This window comes from Podarcis melisellensis (genome assembly GCF_964234715.1).
Source record: "Podarcis melisellensis genome assembly, chromosome: 6".
In the NCBI taxonomy this organism is placed as follows: domain Eukaryota; kingdom Metazoa; phylum Chordata; class Lepidosauria; order Squamata; family Lacertidae; genus Podarcis; species Podarcis melisellensis.
Window position 1 is genome coordinate 58,117,894 of NC_138538.1, and position 19,828 is coordinate 58,137,721.

Sequence of the window (19,828 nt, forward strand, 5' to 3'; positions counted from 1 at the left end):
TATTGCCATTATGCCATGTGCCCCTGGAACATGTAAAAATATATATATAATGCAAATAGAAGATACTGAGGGGGAATGGTGACACCTATAAGTACAGTTTATGCAACTTTGAAATTGCATGGTTACAATTAGCATGTCTAGTTTTTAAAGAGCAGCCATGAAGATCAGTATCAGCATAGGAGAAGCAGTGTTCCCAATGAAAATAGTTTATTTATCCAAGATTGCAGTTCACCTTGGGACTGAGTCTGATTCTCCTTTGGCAGGTATTTGCATGCCACTTTGAGCTCCTTTGAGAAAAGGTGGGGAATAAACACATTTTAATGGTGTTTGTTGTGGGGAAAGATGCAAACAGAATGTGTTTTCTGTTACCTACAATATATTTTGGAAAATTATTTGTTCACTCTGCATTTGGACACCTCTTGAGATATTGTAACCAGATTTTGCAAGATGGTTCCCAAGAATAGGTTTACATCTGTATTCTGATACAATTGGCCATCATTCTGAATCAAGATGGTGGACTGAACCTTTCAAAACTGCACTCATTTTAACCACCGATTTCAAAACTCTGTGGATTTTGGGATTAAGTTCCTGAGTAATACTAGGCTCCTAGTTTTCTCGCAAGCCAGAAACCATGGTTAAATCACATAAAACATCCATAACTGATGTTAAGATGTCAGCACCCATTTGTTGCATTTCTGTGAGCTGACTTTTATATCTCACAAGTCATGTTACCATGCTTCTGGGCTATACAGCCTGATCACAATAGCTAGCAGAAACTCGGTATTTCCTTTCTAAGTTGCTTGGAGACAAAGCAATATAAGCAACATGTGTCAGTGCCAAGAGTCTCAACAAAGGGCTTTGTTCAAAGAAGCTTTATTCCTAACAAGCCTCTTCAAAATCAATAAACACCTTTATACCTGCTTCTTCTTCTTTTTTGTCATCTAGGTACAGCATACAAATACCACCCAGGGTGACTGTGGTGCTTTTATCTAGGTTTCCTACAGACTCATCCTTACTTGCATTTTGCAAACATGTGAAGGACTACCAGCAGGTGTTACTTTAACCGCTGGCTGTTTTATAAATGCTAAGATGATGCACATGATTCAATAGGAACTGGTGCCTGGAAAGCATAGCCCTCCACATGCTCATCACTGATATATCCACCTTTCTTCCATGTCACAATAATAAGGCAGAACAAATTGTTCGTCCTCATAAAATGACTTCTATATACATTAAAGGCTAATTGACACCAAACATGTTGCATGCAGGGAGAACCCTAGGAAATGGGGCAAAACATTTTGGATCGCCACCCACACAGACCAATGCAGCACTTTATGCTTCTCTTTTGGGTTGGGGAATAAATAATTCTCCATGATTAGGGATGGGTGAATTTATCAATATGGGTTTTTCCCAGTTTCTCATTTTCCCAGGCTTAAATTCGGTTCTCTACATTGGCACATCAGTTTGATAAAAATAAAATTAAAAATCCTCATGAAAAGCTATCTGCATTCTAATGCAGACTTCTAATATATTTTTATCCAACTTTGGTTAGTATACATTTCTTTTTGTAAAACTATTTCCCTTAATGCAATGTGCCAAGAAATGCATTTTAAAATACATTTTACTCTCCCGTATTCATTTTTGTGCACATTACTTAGCTGGAAAACTGCATGGCAAAAGTCAGAGTTGTTGTGCTTCATTTTCCATGTGGTTCAGGAAATGTGAACTGAATTGAAGAATTTCTACCAGCTGAAAATCAGGCCTTTTTTTAAGGTAAGGGCATACCCTCCTATTGCTATGTAGTGCTGCCCAAATTTGTTTTGTTTTTTTAAATAATATTTATTAAAGATTTTCAAATATAACAAAGAAAAGAAAAACATCCAAAATTAAAACCTTATTTTCATTAGCATCTTTCCAGGACTTCCCCTCCCCTCCCCCTCTTGTATTCCAATTCTTTCAAATAAATTCAACAAATTATTACCCCAAATTTTAAAATTATTATCATTGACCCAATTTAAAAAAAAATATTTTCCCATCCCCTAAAATCGACCTGATCCCTTCCACGAGTTCCCCTCTTTAATATGCAATACAGATTAAAATAGAAAAGATAGAAGAAAGAATAAAGTGTAGTTTAACACCCTTTGGATTCCAAGTTTCCCTCCCCCCTTTCCCGGTTGCGTTCCCAATGTCCATCAATGTCTACTGTCGTCCTGGAGCTCCCACATCTAAGCCATAGTTCTTTACCAGTCTGCTTTGCCGTCTTTTTAATAGTCTTTACCGTCTTTTAGTCATCTTTAATATCGAATGTCCAATCTTGGAAGGAGTCTGACTCAAAAAGGTCCATTTTTTCCATCCAGATCTTTGTATTTAAGAGTAAAAACTCCATTTTTATTTCTTTAGACCTTTCAAATCTGGATGTCCCAAATGTTCCCACTTCCAACTTTGTCCAGTTCTTGTTATTCTTGTTGTTCTTGTTGATCTCTCTCCTCCTTTTTTTCCTGCTCTCCTGCACAAATGTTCTAATTCCAAAAGCTTCTAATTCCTCTGCAGAGGCTTTGTTATTCAGGAACAAAACATTACGTCAAGTCCCTTCCATTCTTCAATAGATAAATCTATTGTCTCCTTTAGTATATAGACCTCTGTAGACAAAATAGTGTTCCACTTCTGCAGTTTCCCAGGAGATAAAAAGTCCTATTCCAATTCCATACCAGCAATACTTGTAGTGTCCCACAGCTCCTCTAGAGGGATTATAGTAACTCTGTTTCCTTCCAGATCACACCCAACAGTCAAAGTAACTTGTTATTCCTTGTTTTAAACAATTTATATCCAATTTGTAGCAAATGTAACCGGCAAAGTCCCCATAACAAAGTTCTCTTTTTGTTCTTCCGCTTTGACAGCTCCTTTGACAGCTGTCAAAACCTCTCTTTCTCCTCTCCCGGCACTCTCACGGATCGCTCCCGGGGTTCCCGGGGGGGGGGGTGCATTTTAATTCACATTCCACTTTTCTCCTCCAGCCCAGTCTTATAATTTTCCATCGCGAAATTCAATAACTTTATCAAAATAAGGTTGCACTCGATCTTAGTTGTCAAATCCTTTGCTTTAACTCCTCTACAACAGGGGGAGGCTGACTTCCTTTTTGCACCTCCCCCGCTCGCTCCGAATTTTTTAAAAAAATAAAATTCCCTTTTTAATCCGAGTTCCAATTACTCACAGGTTATTCTTTTAAGTCCAAATTTTCAATGGAAGAAGTCAGCGCTCTCCGTCGAATGGCATGCAGCTTCGCTCGGCAGGGGAAGTGGAGGACTCATAGCACCACCCCCCCGTCACCCGCTCCGCAGCCTTTAAAAAGGCTCCTTCGCGGGTCGGGGGGGCGCAAACGGTGCCCGCCGAGTCACCATGTCCATGGGTTTCAGCGCCCATGGTTTTTGAGGGTCCCCGCGTCACCGACGCGGTAGAACCCAGCCCCTGCCGAGCAGGCTCCCTGCGAAGCTCGGAGGGAGTCCGCCATTTGGCGATGGCACCAACCCGGAAGTCAGTGCTGCCCAAATTTGGCTCCTATTGGCCTTTTAGTTAGTGTAGAACCTAAAATCAATCTGTAGATTTGCTAATGTAAAAATTATCTAATTTCTCTTCTCTGACTCATAAAAAACAGATGTGTTTCTTCCTCCTATTTCTGGAGGAACTGCTACAGCGGTGCTATGGTTTTAATGTTGATGTTCTTATGGTATCTTTACTATACTGTTCATACACTGCCTTAAGTACATGGTGGAAGGCCAATAAAAAATGTAAATAATAATAACAATTCAAAATGTAGTAAGTCTATCCCCTGCTGTGTTTGATCACTGTTGAAAGGGGAAATGGACCTCTGCCCTCAAATGTCCTGGCCTGAGAGCACTTCTATACAAGCCCAGGATGTCTGCCCACCTTTGTGCCCTATATTAAGGCCCAGAAGGGCCTTTATTTCTCTTCCTTTCTCCTTTAGAAACCTAAGTAGCGGTAATGAGAATCAAAGGACTAGCATCAACACAACACAACCTTTTAAAGAGTGGCCAACCAGGAATGTAAACCCAAACATGATCATCATCTTTTTAGAGGTGGAAATTATTATTTGGTGGGGGGGCCAGGGGAAGTAAACCAGAATGTGACATCTCAAGAAAGATGCAATGTTGCCATTCGGCTTATTTTACTAGGGTATATTACTTATTTAAAACCTTCTGCTCTGGAAAGAGTTCTTAATTGCTGGCTTTAGCCCTGAGTTCTGCAAACCAACATGTCTCATTTTGAAGCCAGAAATGCCTCTGCACCCCGGTTTTTTTTTTTTTTGCCCTTGCTTTTGAGACACAATCCTGAACATGAGCCTTCACAGGTGTAAATATATCTAGAATGTATTTTTGCTGCCTCTTGTTCCAATATAACCATCTGGCCGTGACGTATCTCTGAGCAAAGGCGTAATTCCCACTCAAGAAAGTTGGAACAGCTCTTTGCCTAAAGCTATTTTCACTTATGAAAATGACACATCATCACCAATCCAACTTCTGAAATCAAAATAGTACTTTTGCAATCCAGAAATACTTAAGTCTTAAATGGCCTTGTTGACCTCAGAAAGAGATGGAAATAATTCTGTAGATCTACTCTGGGATAAACAGTCTGAGGATGGAAGAGCCTTACGGACAGTTAGGCAGAATGATGTGTGCTTGAACGATATAAAGGAGGCTTTCTTCCTTCCACTCTTCCCCCCACACCCTGGGAGATATTTTTACTGAACAAGATCAAATGCGAACATAGTTGAAGTTTCTATGAATAGATCAGGAGGATGCTGGAAAAGCCATCCCACATGATAACCAGGCCATTGCTGTGTCTTCATTACAAAGGGAAAGCCTAAAATACTTTGCTCTCTGATCAGTTTTGGATCTAGATTGCGACTGAGGGTTGAAATAATGATGCTGACATCAGTAGCTGAGTTGAACTACAGGCCACTTTATTAAACATAACTATCAAAACCTGCAGACTGAAACCATTGGTACGGAAATTGCTACCCAGTATCAGGCAGATGCCTTCAAATGTAAAAGCAGTCAGACTCTGCTTGGGGTCAAGGAGAGGCCATTTTACCTGTCCCCAACCATCCTGAACATCCTGTCTCGGAAGGCCTTCCTGTGTCACCATCCTTCTGAACAGATGAGGCAAGTTGGCCCCCAAAGAAGAAAAACGGAAAAGTCTTTAGACCAGCTCATAACTGTAAACTGACTATTTCTCCCCTTCCTCTTATAAATTTATGTTTCCTGCCAAAAATCTCCAAAAGAGTTTTCTCCCACCCATCCAGAAACATTCAGAATTTGGGTGGGCCAAACATTCAGCCCAGCCCCCCCCAAAAAAAAACCAGTTTTCTGTGATGATAGGTATAGTTCTGTCAGGTTTATCTTCAGGTAGTGTTTTACTGATGCATGTGTTTCTTACTATATTTATATCCCATCGTTCTCCCATCAAGGAGGCATAGCTGCTTAGCTTCAGTAAGGCAGCTGCCTTGGGTTATCTCAGATCATGGCCTGAGGTATTTGATCCTGTGCACTGTTAAACAGTCACACATAAAAGCTTTGTCGATATAATTGCATGTGCAATCACATCAAGATGGTTGTCCTTTGCTGTGATTTATCAATGCCCATGGGGCAGGGGAAGGAAAGACCCAAATAAAAGCTGCAGCAAACTGTGCAAGCACAGAACTCTGTATAATACTTGGAAAAAAATGTGGGGATTCCTATTCATTCCACTTCAGAAACAAGACTAGGCAATTCAGAACTCCCCCAAAATTAGGGTCAAAAATTCAGACGACTCAGATTTCAGAAGCACTTCTAGTTTTCACATGGAGGAGTTCCACTTAACATATCAAAAGCTTCATACTGCACAATTTTATGGAGGCTCACAGTTAACAATTTAAAGCTCACAGCTTCAAATTCTAGCTAGCTAGTCAACCTGAACATTTCCCTCAAAATAACCCAGGCTCACAGCCTTTATTCTTGAGAAACAAAAGGGCTTTTGATCCAGCCCTTAGCCATTGCCTTGATGACATGTGGGATCCTTTTTCAATCTGAGGACCACATTCCCTTCTGGCCAACCTTGCCATGGTCACATGTCAGTGGTAGGTGGGGCCAGCTAGAACAATGGATGTAAATTTCACCTTTTTACAATAGGCTGGTTTGTATACACACTCACATGTCCCACTCAAACCTCCAACCAGACAAACAAGAGGCGTTATCAGAGTTCAATGACACATTCCACCAAGCAGAAACACTGCTTGGGAGGGAGGGAAAGCAGGGCCAGTGATGGGTGTAGCCTGAGAAGAGTTTGAAGGGTCTGATGTTCCTCAACCCTGGCCTAAACCTTCTTCTGGCTAAAATGACCAGAACATTTTATGGATTACTACATGCAGAATTAAACAGGGATTTGTGCAGGATCTCATCATGGCAGCTCCTATAGCCACACACCCCAAGGATGTGGGGAAGCTGTGTTGATCTATCATTAGGGGAGAGTCACTGAAAAGAATCTGGCCTAATTCTCTACTTCCCTTTTATCACAAACTCAAAAGCCTCATTAGCTCCCTATTCACTTACCAGAGCAAGCAGAGCCAGTCAATTATCTTGCCATGCAAGACTCTGCATTCTGGGTGGAAGTCCCTGTAGTGCTAAGTGCAGTATGCATGCTGGGAATTTTCATGCAGAGGGGCTTCCCCCCACATTCCCACTGGATGCCCCCACATCCCCCAATCTGCTCTGGATGTTTGGGCAAACCCCCAGAATATGTTTATGGGGACATGGAGTGACTTAGGTGCATGGAAGAGGGGGGAAGGAAGCCCCTCTGCATAAGTGGACATCATTCGCCACATGTGTACCCCACGTAACAATATGTTGAATTCCACCCAGAGTTAGAAGTAGGAGCTTTGGGCAGCTTCATCAATTTTGACACTTGGATTGCTTTTCCTCTCAACGTGCAATCCAATGCAGACCTTTAAATAAAACCTGCTAGCTCCGTCCAAAAAAAAATTCACTCCCAGCAGGCAGTTCAGAATTGCTGTGTTTTATTAAAGGACCAAGTAACATTCTTAAAGCACAGCTTTCACTGGTTTGTTTTAAGGACTTAAGAGGGATGAATAGCAGCACAGCATAACCACAGGATGATAAATTTCAGTGTGCTGGAACTAATTTGTGAGACAACCCCACAAATTATCTTCATTGGGATGCCAAACAATTGAGTTTCCAGCTGTAGTTCCGCAGCCTGTGTTGAACTGAGTTCATTTTTGTGCTTAGCTCAGCACAGGATTGCTGGTAACCTGTGGATGTGATGAATCAGTTCAGATGACCACTTCACCAACAGCATGACTTAAAGGTAAAGGGACCCCTGACCATTAGGTCCAGTCATGACCGACTCTGGGGTTGCGGCACTCATCTCACTTTATTGGCCGAGTCATGTGGCCAGCTTCCGAGTCATGTGGCCAGCATGACTAAGCTGCTTCTGGCGAACCAGAGCAGTGCACAGAAACACCGTTTACCCTCCCGCCGGTGTGGTACCTACTTATCTACTTGCACTTTGACATGCTTTTGAACTGCTAGGTTGGCCGGAGATGGGACCGAGCAACGGGAGCTCACCCCGTCATGGGGATTCAAACCGCTGACCTTCTGATTGGCAAGTCCTAGGCTCTGTGGTTTCTGCTAATCATAACTATGGTTGTGCTACAGCAAGACTGATCTGTGCATTGACACCAAGATTATGCATAACATTCAGAGCATTTACAAGCTCTTGACACTCATCCCCCTCGCCCGTTGATTACCATTACAGAAAGGGGGCAGCAAGAATGAGCCTGTCACTCCCATTCCACCCCCATTTCTGCAACACTTAGTTGAATAACTGCAGTAGGGAGCCTATAGTGCTTTAATAAGTGCCCTACGTGATGTAAGGCCCTGATCTTCCAATGAGTAATTAACATTCATTTAAACTGTTCTGAAATAATTAAAACTAAAATAACAATCTCTTGAGCCATACTGGACACAATGGAGGAGATCCATGATTAGAATCTCCTGACGTTTTTCATGGGAACTTCCCAAAATGCTATCAGGAGAAACTCTCCATGCTGTTTTCCTGATTAAAATTAAAATGCACCTGTAAATTTATATTTGCTTCTTGGGGGAAAACTTTGAGGCAGCAATTATAAAAAACAGAGGTAGAGTGGGTGGAGTTGGATTAAAAGAATACTTTGAAAGGCCTCTGTTAAAATTGCCAAAGTCTGCACAATCCCTTCACAAAATTTTGAAGGTTGCAATCCAGGTGATCTCATATAACAATTGGAGGAACTTGGAGATCACTGCTTGAGGGTTTTGGATATATTGTTCTACTGTAACTGAGTGGCTATCATGCATGCTTACATATACAGTTGTACCTTGGAAGTCGAACGGAATCTATTCTGGAAGTCCATTCAACTTCCAAAACATTTGGAAACTAAATCATGGCTTCTGATTGGTTTTAGGAAGCTCCTATAGCCAATTGGAAGCCACAGAATGTTGGATGTTCGGCTTCCAAAAATAGTTCACAAACCGGAACAGTTACCTCCAGGTTTGTGACGTTCAGAATGTTTGAGAACTAAGCTGTTCAAAAAACCAAGGTACGGCTGTATTCTTATTTCACGTGTGGTCTTGGGTTTTCATAAAACATTTTAATGTGATTTTCATTGGGCTTTGGGTTCCTTCAAGCTTGTCTGTTTTGTTTTGCATAATTCTAGGCCCATCATCTACTTTCATGTTGTTTTAAGTGGTTTAAAGGGGCTGGTGGCATTAAGTGTCATGAAGAGGAGACCATCAGCAACTGGTGGCAGTTTTCCTTAACAGCAAGGGGCTTACAGGAAAAAACCAACAACTAGCAGTTCACTGGCTGCTCGCCCTATGTTTAAGTATGAAAGTCTGGCATTTCCTGGTATGGCAAGCGAGGAAGATCAACAGGTGGCTCCCAATAATCAGCTGATAGAAAGAAAATGTCACACACTTGTGTGCTCTTCCTTTCCATTTATTTTTTTCATGATCTAATCCCTATTCCAGGCCAGTTTCTAATTAGTAACTATACTTACTCCATGCTGCATCCTCTGTTCCTTGTCACCTGTGTTGCAGGACTGAAATGGGACTTTGTAGAGTGCTTTTTAGGGACGCGGGTGGCGCTGTGGGTTAAACCACAGAGCCTAGGACATGCCGATCAGAAGGTTGGCGGTTCGAATCCCCATGATGGGGTGAGCTCCCGTTGTTTGGTCCCAGCTTCTGCCAACCTAGCAGTTCGAAAGCACATCAAAGTGCAAGTAGATAAATAGGTACCGCTCCAGTGGGAAGGTAAACGGCATTTCCGTGTGCTGCTCTGGTTTTCCAGAAGCGGCTTAGTCATGCTGGCCACATGACCTGGAAGCTGTCTGCAGACAGTCACTGGCTCCCTTGGCATATAGAGCGAGATGAGCGCCGCAACCCCAGAGTTGGTCACAACGGGACCTAATGGTCAGGGGTCCCTTTACCTTTACCTTTAGAGTGCTTTTTAGGTCCTTCTCCTCGGTATTTTCATGTCACCAAATCCTTGCTTAGAACCTGTTTTAAATCTCTTCAATTCTCATTCTCTCACTTCTAAGTGTGGCTTACAACCCCACATGCGACCCCTCATCTATTGAACGCTCCAGCTGTGTTTTGCTTTTCATTCTGCTAACTCAGGCATACACATTTCATACAGAGAATCCAGAGAAATACCTGAGTATTTTGTGCACTGTGAAGATAATTTTGGCACACCTCTTACTTTACCACACATGAACAGAATATGCACACTAATTTAAGCTGAAATCATGGCTGTGATAAACCCTAATGGAAACCAATGTTAATTCCTGCATTTATGATACAAACTTAATTTCTAACTCAAGGACAGGAAGACAAACAAACCTCTGTCGTTACCTAGAAGGAGAGGCTGCCCCCAGTGGTGAAAGAAGGCTCCTCTGGCACCACAGTGCATGTGTGGCACCGATACAGATGGTGCATGTGCGCGTTGATACCGCTGGTGCCACTCAAGCGCCGTACGGATGACACTCGAGCGGCTCCCATAACAACGGCGTGCGCACACTCGGCTGCCCTACAGTGAGTGTAGACGCCTGCCATTTTGTCACCACCCCCCTCAGGGTGACACCCGGGGCAGACCACCCCACGCCCCCCTTCCTACGCCCCAGCTGCCCCAAGGATGTCATTTCAGGTGTCACTGAAGGGGAGAAAATGGTTGATTTTGCGTTTTTATAATAAATAAATAAATAAATAAATAAATAAAGTGAAATATATCAATGAAAGTCAGAGTTGAAAACAAGTTAACCTAAAAAAATTCAAAATAAAACCATATATAAATTACACACACACACACACACACACACACACATACACACACACATATAGTTATACCTTGGGTTGAAGTAGCTTCAGGTTAAGCATTCTTGGGTTGTGCTCTGCAGCGAACAAGAAGTAACGGAGTGTGTTACTTCCGGGTTTTGCCACATGCGCAGATGCTCAAAATGACGTCGTGCATGCGCAGAAGTGGGGAATCGCAATCCACTTCCGCAGGTTGCGTTTGCTTCAGGATGCGAACGGGGCTCGAGAATGGATCCTGTTTGCATCCAGAGGTACCACTGTGTGTGTGTGTGTGTGTGTGTGTGTGTACAGTGATACCTCGGATTAAGTATTTAATTCATTCTGGAGGTCCATTCTTAACTTGAAACTGTTCTTAACCTGAAGCACCACTTTAGCTAATGGGGCCTCCTGCTGCCGCTGCGCTGCTGCTGCACGATTTCTGTTCTCATCCTGAAGCAAAGTTCTTAACCCGAGGTAATATTTCTGGGTTAGCGGAGTCTGTAACCTGAAGCGTATGTAACCCGAGGTACCACTGTACACACACACACACACACACACACCTACCTCAAAGTGGAGAAGACAAATAGATTTTTCGGTCTACATTAAAACACGTATTTCAGTAGTCTTACCGAAACAAAAAAGTTTTTAGTTTTGCTATTTATTTTATTGTATTTTTTACACACAGAGAGAGGCACTTTGGGGGTTTTCTGCTGCAAGGGACAAAATAACTTGGCTAGCTATAGGTATTTTATGCACCTGGGAAGGCACCATTTGTTGGCATCCCCTACCTGGACAAAGTCTTAAAAGTGGCACAGTAATCTTTCTTCTTTCCTTTTCTCACACAACACAATGTGGTTACGGAGGCAGATGCTGTTCCGTCAACATGCAGACTGGTGTGTGTGTGCTTGCATGCTGAGACAGCTGTATGTGATTTCTACCAGCAAGTTGCAAAGTGTTACAGAAAGAGCCAGGAACCCTTCCATTATTCACATTTCTTCTTTCAATTTGATGTGATGGGTTTTATTCTGAGTACGCAAACTTTCTATCAAATCAGTAGACTTTTATAGCCAAATCTACTATGAAACAAACAGCAGGCCACAAATCTGTCTCATTTCGTTTCTACAGACCCACATTCTCAAATACTTATGCACCCCAGGCCATTCTCCTGACTCCAGTTCTCCCTTCCCAAGCAGTGCAGTTGGAAATCTCATTTTTTTTAAAAGGAATACCCATATCATCCTGAAAAATCTATTTGGCTTTTCCTGTTTTCTCCCTGCTCCCCTGCTCCATTTTCATCAACTCTTAAGCTTCCTCCTTTGGACAGAACTGCTTATTCTGCTATCTGTTAATAATAATAATGCTAATAATTTTATTGTTTATACCCCATCCATCTGGCTAGGTTTCTCCAGCCACTCTTGGGCGGCTTCCAGCAAAATACAAAAAATAATAAAATGTCAGACATTAAAAGCTTCCCTAAACAGGGCTGCCTTCAGATGTCTTCTGAAAGTCGGATAGTTGTTTATTTCCTTGACATCAAATAGGAGGGCGTTCCACAGGGCAGGCACCACTACCAAGAAGGCCCTCTGCCTGGTTCCCTGTAACCTCACTTCTCGCAGTGAGGGAACCTCCTGAAGGCCTTCGGAGGTGGATCTCAGTGTCTGGGCTGAATAATGAAGGTGGAGATGTTCCTTCAGATATACTGGGCTGAGGCCATTTAGGGCTTTAAAGGTCAGTACTAGCACTTGCTGTTTCGATACAGTGGAAGAGTATGTGGATGTAGTATGTTCATCTAATTGCATTCATTATATTACTTTCTTGTGAGCTATTTTAGGATATTTTAGAGGAAAGGCAAGCATGACATTATGGAAGAAATCAGAGCCTGCTTTTCACCACTCCTACTTCCACCACCTAGCTTTGCATTTTAAATAAAAATACTAAACACCAGTGAATTGAATGCTGGTTTAGCCTAGGGGTTATTTACTCAGTGAATATATAGTGACACTTCCATTTCCCAGTTGAGCAAGGCCTTATGTGTGGCTGCTTCATTCTCAGTGATGATCCCACCACACATACACCAGTGATCACTTGGAAGTACAAGGTAGCTTCATTGCCTCCTTTGTGCAAATAATTCCTGGGGATCCAGAGCAGTAGTTGTATGCAGTCATTGGCTTGATATAACAAAAAATACCCCAGTGGCTCCTCCTGCTGGTTTCTTCAGGACTCAATATTGGAGTGGGAGAGGTATCTCTGTATTAAAAAACTGGACCCACAACACAATAAAAGTTACAGTGGTACCTCGGGTTACATATGCTTCTGAGGCATATGATCAAGGCCTGTATTTTAAAATAGGCTTAAAGATATATTTGCAAATGTTTTTATGCCAGGCAGAAGACCAGCTGGCTAAGGATTTTGACACATGTTTATCCTCCTGGACAAGGGCCCCCCTGATTTATAGCAGGAGCCAAAATTCTCAAAGTTGTAAAAGGGAATTATAGGCTGGGAACAAAAAGGTTACACTGACCCCACATATTACAGAATACAATCAAGCTGCAAAAACACTAATTAAGAGTTAGTAAATAGTAGGATTTATTGTTTAACAGAAAATAATACTAGGTGCCTCCCATTAGACTTGAGCCATATTTTCATAAGGTTAAAGGGCAGGAGCTAATAGAAACAGCAGCTGGCTTGAAAGGAGGGGTGTAAATTTAAGGGGTTGCTTTTGGAAAGTGTTTTTACTAAGTTCCTTTTTACTTTGAAAAGGCCTTTGCTTCTAAAAATCTATATATGTTATGTACGAAATATATTGGCTTAAATGTAATTATGCAAAGGATTTAGAAAGTAAGAAATGTTAGATTCTTATGTTAGATTCTTATTTCATTGATGGTGTGTGAGAAGGTGAACCCAAGATCTCTGTTTAAGATAAAAATTTAAAACCATTAGCCATCTGTTTTGGAGTGAATAGGGCAATAGGGCAAAGATGATCTGATAATTAAGGTGCCTTGTCGAGGCAAATGTAAGATATATGGCTACTTGTCTGCCATTTATGGATAGAAGGAAATATAGCTCTTTGTCTCCCATAAAAGGTAATGGGAAATGGGTGTATCTTTTATGATTGGTTCTAGCAAACAGCCAATAGGAATTTCAACCAGGCTGATTGGACAGAGGCAGCCAAAAGAGGAGCAAGGGGGCTGGGCTGAGGAAATATAAGTGCTGGCCATCAGGGCTGGAGTGGGCAGAGCTTCGGTAACCATATACCACTGTGTCTCTCATTTATTTGTCTGACAAATAAATTATTATTTTAATTTCTCTATTGCTGCGTTGAATATTTCATTCCAGCTAAGCGTTAACCACAAGCAGGGTGCTACACTTCAGGTTACATACGCTTCAGGTTACAGACTCCGCTAACCCAGAAATAGTACCTCGGGTTAAGAACTCAGGATGAGAACGGAAATCATGCGGCAGCAGTGGGAGGCCGCATTAGCTAAAGTGGTACCTCAGGTTAAGAACAGTTTCAGGTTAAGAACGGACCTCCAGAATGAATTAAGTTCTTAACCCGAGGTACCACTGTATCTCTGTCCTAGTAGAATCCTATGTGAGCATGTCCACAGGTTTGCCCAGCATTTAGATCAGGGTGTGGCACCTGTGGCCCTCCAGATGTTTTTGGACTCCAATTTCCATCTGCCCCAGTCAGCATAGGCAATTATCACTGATGATGGGAGTTGCAGTCCAGGAACATTAGGAGTATCACAAGTGTCATCTAGATATAATATATCAATGGCACCCCCCCCTTATGTATTACACCAATTATTCTAGCATAAATGCAGTTAGAATCATCAGGCAAACTGTTCAATATTTATACATTTACAAGTTAGGTTTTTTATGGACATTCACCTAATCATAACATGCAGAAAAGAGGTCTTCAGTAAAAACTAACATAAAATAAAACATGAATAGGCAATTGATGATCATTAGCATATTTGACAGAAAAAAATACAGTACTATGGTGTAGAGGAAATGTAGAACTGTCTTGATACTTGCCACTATGGCCTCCCTCCCTTTTGATCCCAGTTCTCCGACAGGTATGCCTGAGACACTGTGTGCCAAGTAGCATATTGCAGAACACCCATGCTTCCTAGCAGCTACATCTTCTACTCAGAAGCAGTGCAAAGGAAGCCAGATGGAGTTCGCTGTGGGTGCACAGTGGGAGATCAACTAAAGAACATGTCGCACTCCCTGAACCTGGAGAGGCACACCTGTTACTTCCTTGTCTTTGATCTCTGGGAAAGCGGAACAACTCTCCAAAGGAGGTAAGGAGAAGATGAGTGCGTTATTTCCAGCAATATTCTACACTGGATCACATACAGAAGCAGGTACCAATTAAAGATTGCACAGCATGAAGCAGATCAGATGGTAGTTGCAATTGAACGGTATAATTCAACACCACAGAGTCACAATTCTTGATGGAAGTTATGACACCAGAGTAGGTTAGTTAACAATATTGCCAAATGGAAGCAACAGTTTGTGATGAATATTGCTAGTAGTAAAATGTGGCATTGTGAAAATGAATGCTTCCTACTGACTAATGTGCCATGCATCCTAGCAGTTATTTCAAAAGGGTTCTCATGAATGCATTTGCAGAAGTTCTGAAAATCCCGCTTTATTTCAGACACCGAAATCTGATGACTATGCTATAACTGCCCCTGCAACCCAGAAATATTGCCAATAATACTCTAGTGATGTTGGCATTAGATGCTCATGCACTTAAGGACTAATGACTATTCGTGGAATTTTATACTGTTCTCTCCTCCACTGCATGGTATCCAAAGGGAACAATTCAGGACTAGGAAGCAGAGCAAATAACTCAACCAAGGATTTGGTTCGCACACTTCTGCTGTGCCCCCAAGTCAAGAATCCATCACCCAATGACAGCTGAAATGAAAACATGGCTGCTTGGGTGAAACTGATGTATAATTCTGAGGAATCTGCGCCCAGGAAATGTGGTGCAAATCATCCTTAACTGCTTACCTTGCTGAATTCCATATGTATTTGCAAGTCTGGATCAAGCATTTGTATCAACAGAAACGCTTTTTAAAATTATTCTAGAAAATAGATAGATGCAAAAGGACTATATTGGTTGTCTCCAAGTGGATTTTTGAGGTTAGAAGGGAGACTACTGTACGAGATTCCTGTTAGGGTATCCACAGGAATAATTACATACAGAAACTTCCTATGGAGGCAATTCCCCCAGAAGACAGTTAAAGAGGTCAAAATGATAGTCTCTGTCTGCTCCACTGGGATGATCATAATTAACCTGAGCAAAAACTAATGGATTTGTTTCTACAATGTCTTGCAACCAGTTTGCAGGAGTGCACAGCAGAAGTAGCAAGCTCAAGATGGGCAAAATGGGGGATTTAGTTCAAGGCACATAAGCCCTAAGTCATTTCCCAAGAAACATCCATCTAACCCACTTTAACCTTTAAAGTAAACCCCAATGTTCCAATGACATTTGTTAAGTATATATGCTATTTCACCTCTCTCCGAAGGAAGTCTCCCCTTTTCTCAAAGCTTCGGCAAAAGACAGTGTTCCATTTGTTTTCTATACAACATGAGCCACAGAAGATAAATAATTTACCAACAATTCTAAATCAAGCATGGTATATTTGCTACAGACTAAAGGATAGAGGGGATTACTTTAAGCAGAATTGTGTGAGTGTATGTGCCTATCCATCCATCCATCCATCATCCAGAACAGAAAACCTAGGCACTTTTCAGATGGAGGATAAGATTAAATATGCTATATATAGGCTTACAAATGTATCCTGTCATAGGGCTGCCAAGAGCTTCACAACATTTCAGCTATTAAGGATTAAAAGCTAATTATGCATGCAAACTTCCCCTTTTCTCCTGTGAAACAGGGAAGTCACAGCATTTTTAGTTTAATATGGCTTCATTCTGGCAACTAATGTTGCATTTGCTGTGATTTACCTGATTTTATTTTATTTCCATCACAAGCCACTTTAAATTCCAAAGCTGTAGAGCAGAAAATAATAATAATAATAATAATAATAATAATAATAATAATAATAATAATAATAATAATAATAATAATAATATCATCATGGCCAGCTGCCCAGCTCCTAAAATGACTTGATGGTCTTTTACTAGAGTTTCAGCATTCAAATTCAAACAGGTCTCACTCTACTCATTTCCTAGATGGAAAGATGGAATCCTTTCTTCATATATGCTACTTCAAGCTATTTGTGAAACAGTCATATACAAATGCACATACAAAGAATGCTTCAAAAAGCCTGCAACCAGCTGCCCAGATATTGAAGCAAATCCATTCTTCTAGCTCTTTTTTACATACAATTTTATTCATTTACACAGAGATCTTCCCACCTCCATCAACTCCTTCAATCACATTATTGGCATATTAGCAATCCTTTTATTGTGCTGTGTGCATTAAATTCATTGTCATGATACATTCAGCATTATTTGTACCTGTTAGCTTTGCTGAGCTGTAATAAAAGGACATATTCCTCACATACCCTTTTCTGACACAGCATGAGAGTGCCAAATGCATTATTGTGAAGGCAGGTCAAGGCTGACAACAAAGAACTGCTACATACAAGCTGAACTTCCTTAAACCCAAGCTGAAATTCTAGGAACTGTTACCTGGGAATAAGTCCCATTGAACACAATAGGACTCATTTCTGAGCACACATCTATAGGATTAGATTAAACATCATTTCATGTCAGAAACTGCATTGTTTCTTGTGTGCACGCGCAAGATAAAATATATGATTACACACACACTGTACATACTGAGTGTGCCATCCTAAGTCCCTAAGGTGACACTCCAGGAGCTAAAGGGAGGTCCACTGTGAAGATCATCCTTTGACCGGCAGTGGAAAGCTCCACCACTGTAGCTCCTCTGAGCAGAAAGGGCAAAATAGAGTCATTTCCAACTGATGCAGCCTCATAATGCAGTCCAAGCTAGCCAGTGTGGTGGCCAGATGTGTCCAGCATGGTATGAATGCATCGTCTGCTGATTTTAATGCGTTTTGGAAGCACTGTACAAACTGCTTCACAATTCCTGTGCTCACTGCTTCCTAAGTGCCAGCTGTTTGTTGAGCAATTTGAAAGCATTGCACAAATTGGCTGTGCCTGTAAAGCCCCTTTTGACCAAGCCATGCCCTTACTTACCTCCCTCCCACTCCCCGATGTCATATATGATTTCATGTGCAAGGCAAGTAAGGGCAAGGTTTCACTCAAATGGCCTCAGGGGCCAAATAGGGAGTCATGGTAGGCCAAATTTGTCCCATGAGGCAGAGGTTCCCGGCTCCTTTTCCTGGATCTAGGGATACAGCAAATGCATTTTTACTTTGGTCTCCTCAAAACACCTGTTTCCATGTTATGGAGAACCAGCAAGTGAAGAAGCTTGAGTGAGTGATGTTCCCTCTTTGTACACTTCTATCGCAATGTGTAAAAATAAGACTTGTGATCTTGCTCATATTGACAGTTATAAGCCTCAGTAGCTTGGTGGTGTTCATCTTCTTCACTGATCTACAAGTTTCATTTCGTATGTTGCAGCAGAATAGACAGATGAAATGCAGCTCACTTACATTTCCTCTTTTTCTGCTGTTTATAGCATAGTAAATAACCAGGAACCTACAAGCCTCATTGCTCATTATACTGAAGGACTTCAGTTTACCTTGTTTATAAAAGAAACAAAAACAACAAAAAGAAAAGCCAAGCAAAATGTATATCTCTTCTTCTGGAAAGAGGTACAGAAAGCATGGACTCACTAAGAGCTAGAGCTAGGAGCTCTAAGTGAGCTCTAAGCAGAGGAAGTTGCAAAACATGTGTGCTAAGATGTTTTACGCCCACATTGTATACCTCAATAAAACACCTGTCAAATAAATGTCAGTCTTCACTTTCATAATATATTGGGGCCACCAGGTCCTATCACACACAAATACCAAAGACTAAATCTGTACACTGCACAATATCCTTGAGCACAACAGATAACTGTTTTATAATAGTTGTTTCATGTAACTAAGCGATCGTAGATTGAGAAAGATCAACCCAACAGTTCTCTGTATAAAATATTTCTTTTGTCTGAATTAAAAAGGACTTACTAATTCATGTCTATACTTGAAAACATACTTTTACTGTCTGCCAGTGCTAAATGCTAATTTAAAATGAAATACAGTCTGTCCTCCTGACCTTTGATTGTCTACTGCCCTTAGAAGTCATGTTTGATAGTTGAAACAAACATAGTTCTTTTGACCAGTAATAATAAAAAAGCATCAAATTACCTCAGTAATCTGTTTCCGGTCATGAAGCCTAGATCCACTTAGCAGTCACCATGCCTTGGCCACTGTTTAAAAGAAATAAATATCAATTAGGGAACTGGATTTACAAATACAGATAGCTCAGCCAGCAGAGCATGAGACTCTTAATTTCAGGAGAGTGGGTTCAAGTCCCATGTTGGACAGAAGATTCCTGCATTGCTGGGAGGTTGGACTAGCATCACCTTGTGGTCCCTTCCAACTCTACAATTTTATGATTCAATCTGTCATCAGTTTGGTTGACTGAGCTTTTATCAAGCAGATCCATGGAGGAATATAGAATAAAGAACATCTGGGGAAAACCAAACCAGATTAAGGGTAATTCACACGATCACTTGGGACCAGTAATTATCAAGGAATAAAATTATCATCTTTTGATAAAGTATCCTCCATCTAACATTTTGTTCACATGGTAAATAAAGGCCTATTGGTGGCAGTGACCGGTGAGCAATCAACTTGAGACAGACACAATAATCACATGACCAACATGGACATGCTTATTGCTTCTCAGTCATCCCATTATTCTTAATATTACATTTTAAGGTCACCTTTCACAGAAATGACCAAAGATGTTGCAAAAATGGTCCACAATGCTGGTTTAAGAAGGGTGGAGTAATTTAGCACTTCAGATTTGTCAAGAACCCTGCAGCTCTTCTTTGTATAACTATACAGATATGTGAGGGCCTTCGTTTTGTTTTTCCGTTGCTAACAACCCCCCCCCCCAAATGGCTTTAATCTCCACCTTTTCTTCTGCACACATAAAAGTCATACACTTGGTGTGTTCAATGAGTCTTTCGGAATAATAGAGTCAATCCTTTAAGAACCAATATACTGTGGTGGGCATTTCAAGGAGAGAAAAAGAGCAGATATATTAAAACAATTTCAGCAATTTCCTTTGGTATTGAAAGTTGTGACCCTTTGAATAGCAGCTCCAATGCATTTCTATTTAATGGCACAGATCTACATATAAAGCCCTAAGGCTTGGAATACACACAGAAGCCTCATGTATTTATTTTATGAAGAGTAACATTAACTTAGGAATACTTTGATGAATGTTGAGTAGGACTTTGCCGCTGT

At 41.2% G+C, this 19,828-nt stretch overlaps 1 protein-coding gene across 2 annotated transcripts in view; it reads right to left on the reverse strand.

Moving 5' to 3' along the window:
- Positions 1-19,828, reverse strand: part of DAB1 (DAB adaptor protein 1) — a 642,426-nt gene that overhangs the window by 262,625 nt on the left and 359,973 nt on the right. For both annotated transcript variants that reach the window (XM_081915801.1, XM_081915802.1), the window contains one exon: positions 18,719-18,780. The gene's annotated coding sequence lies outside the window, so the exon portion shown is untranslated. The remainder of the gene's footprint in view (positions 1-18,718; positions 18,781-19,828) is intronic.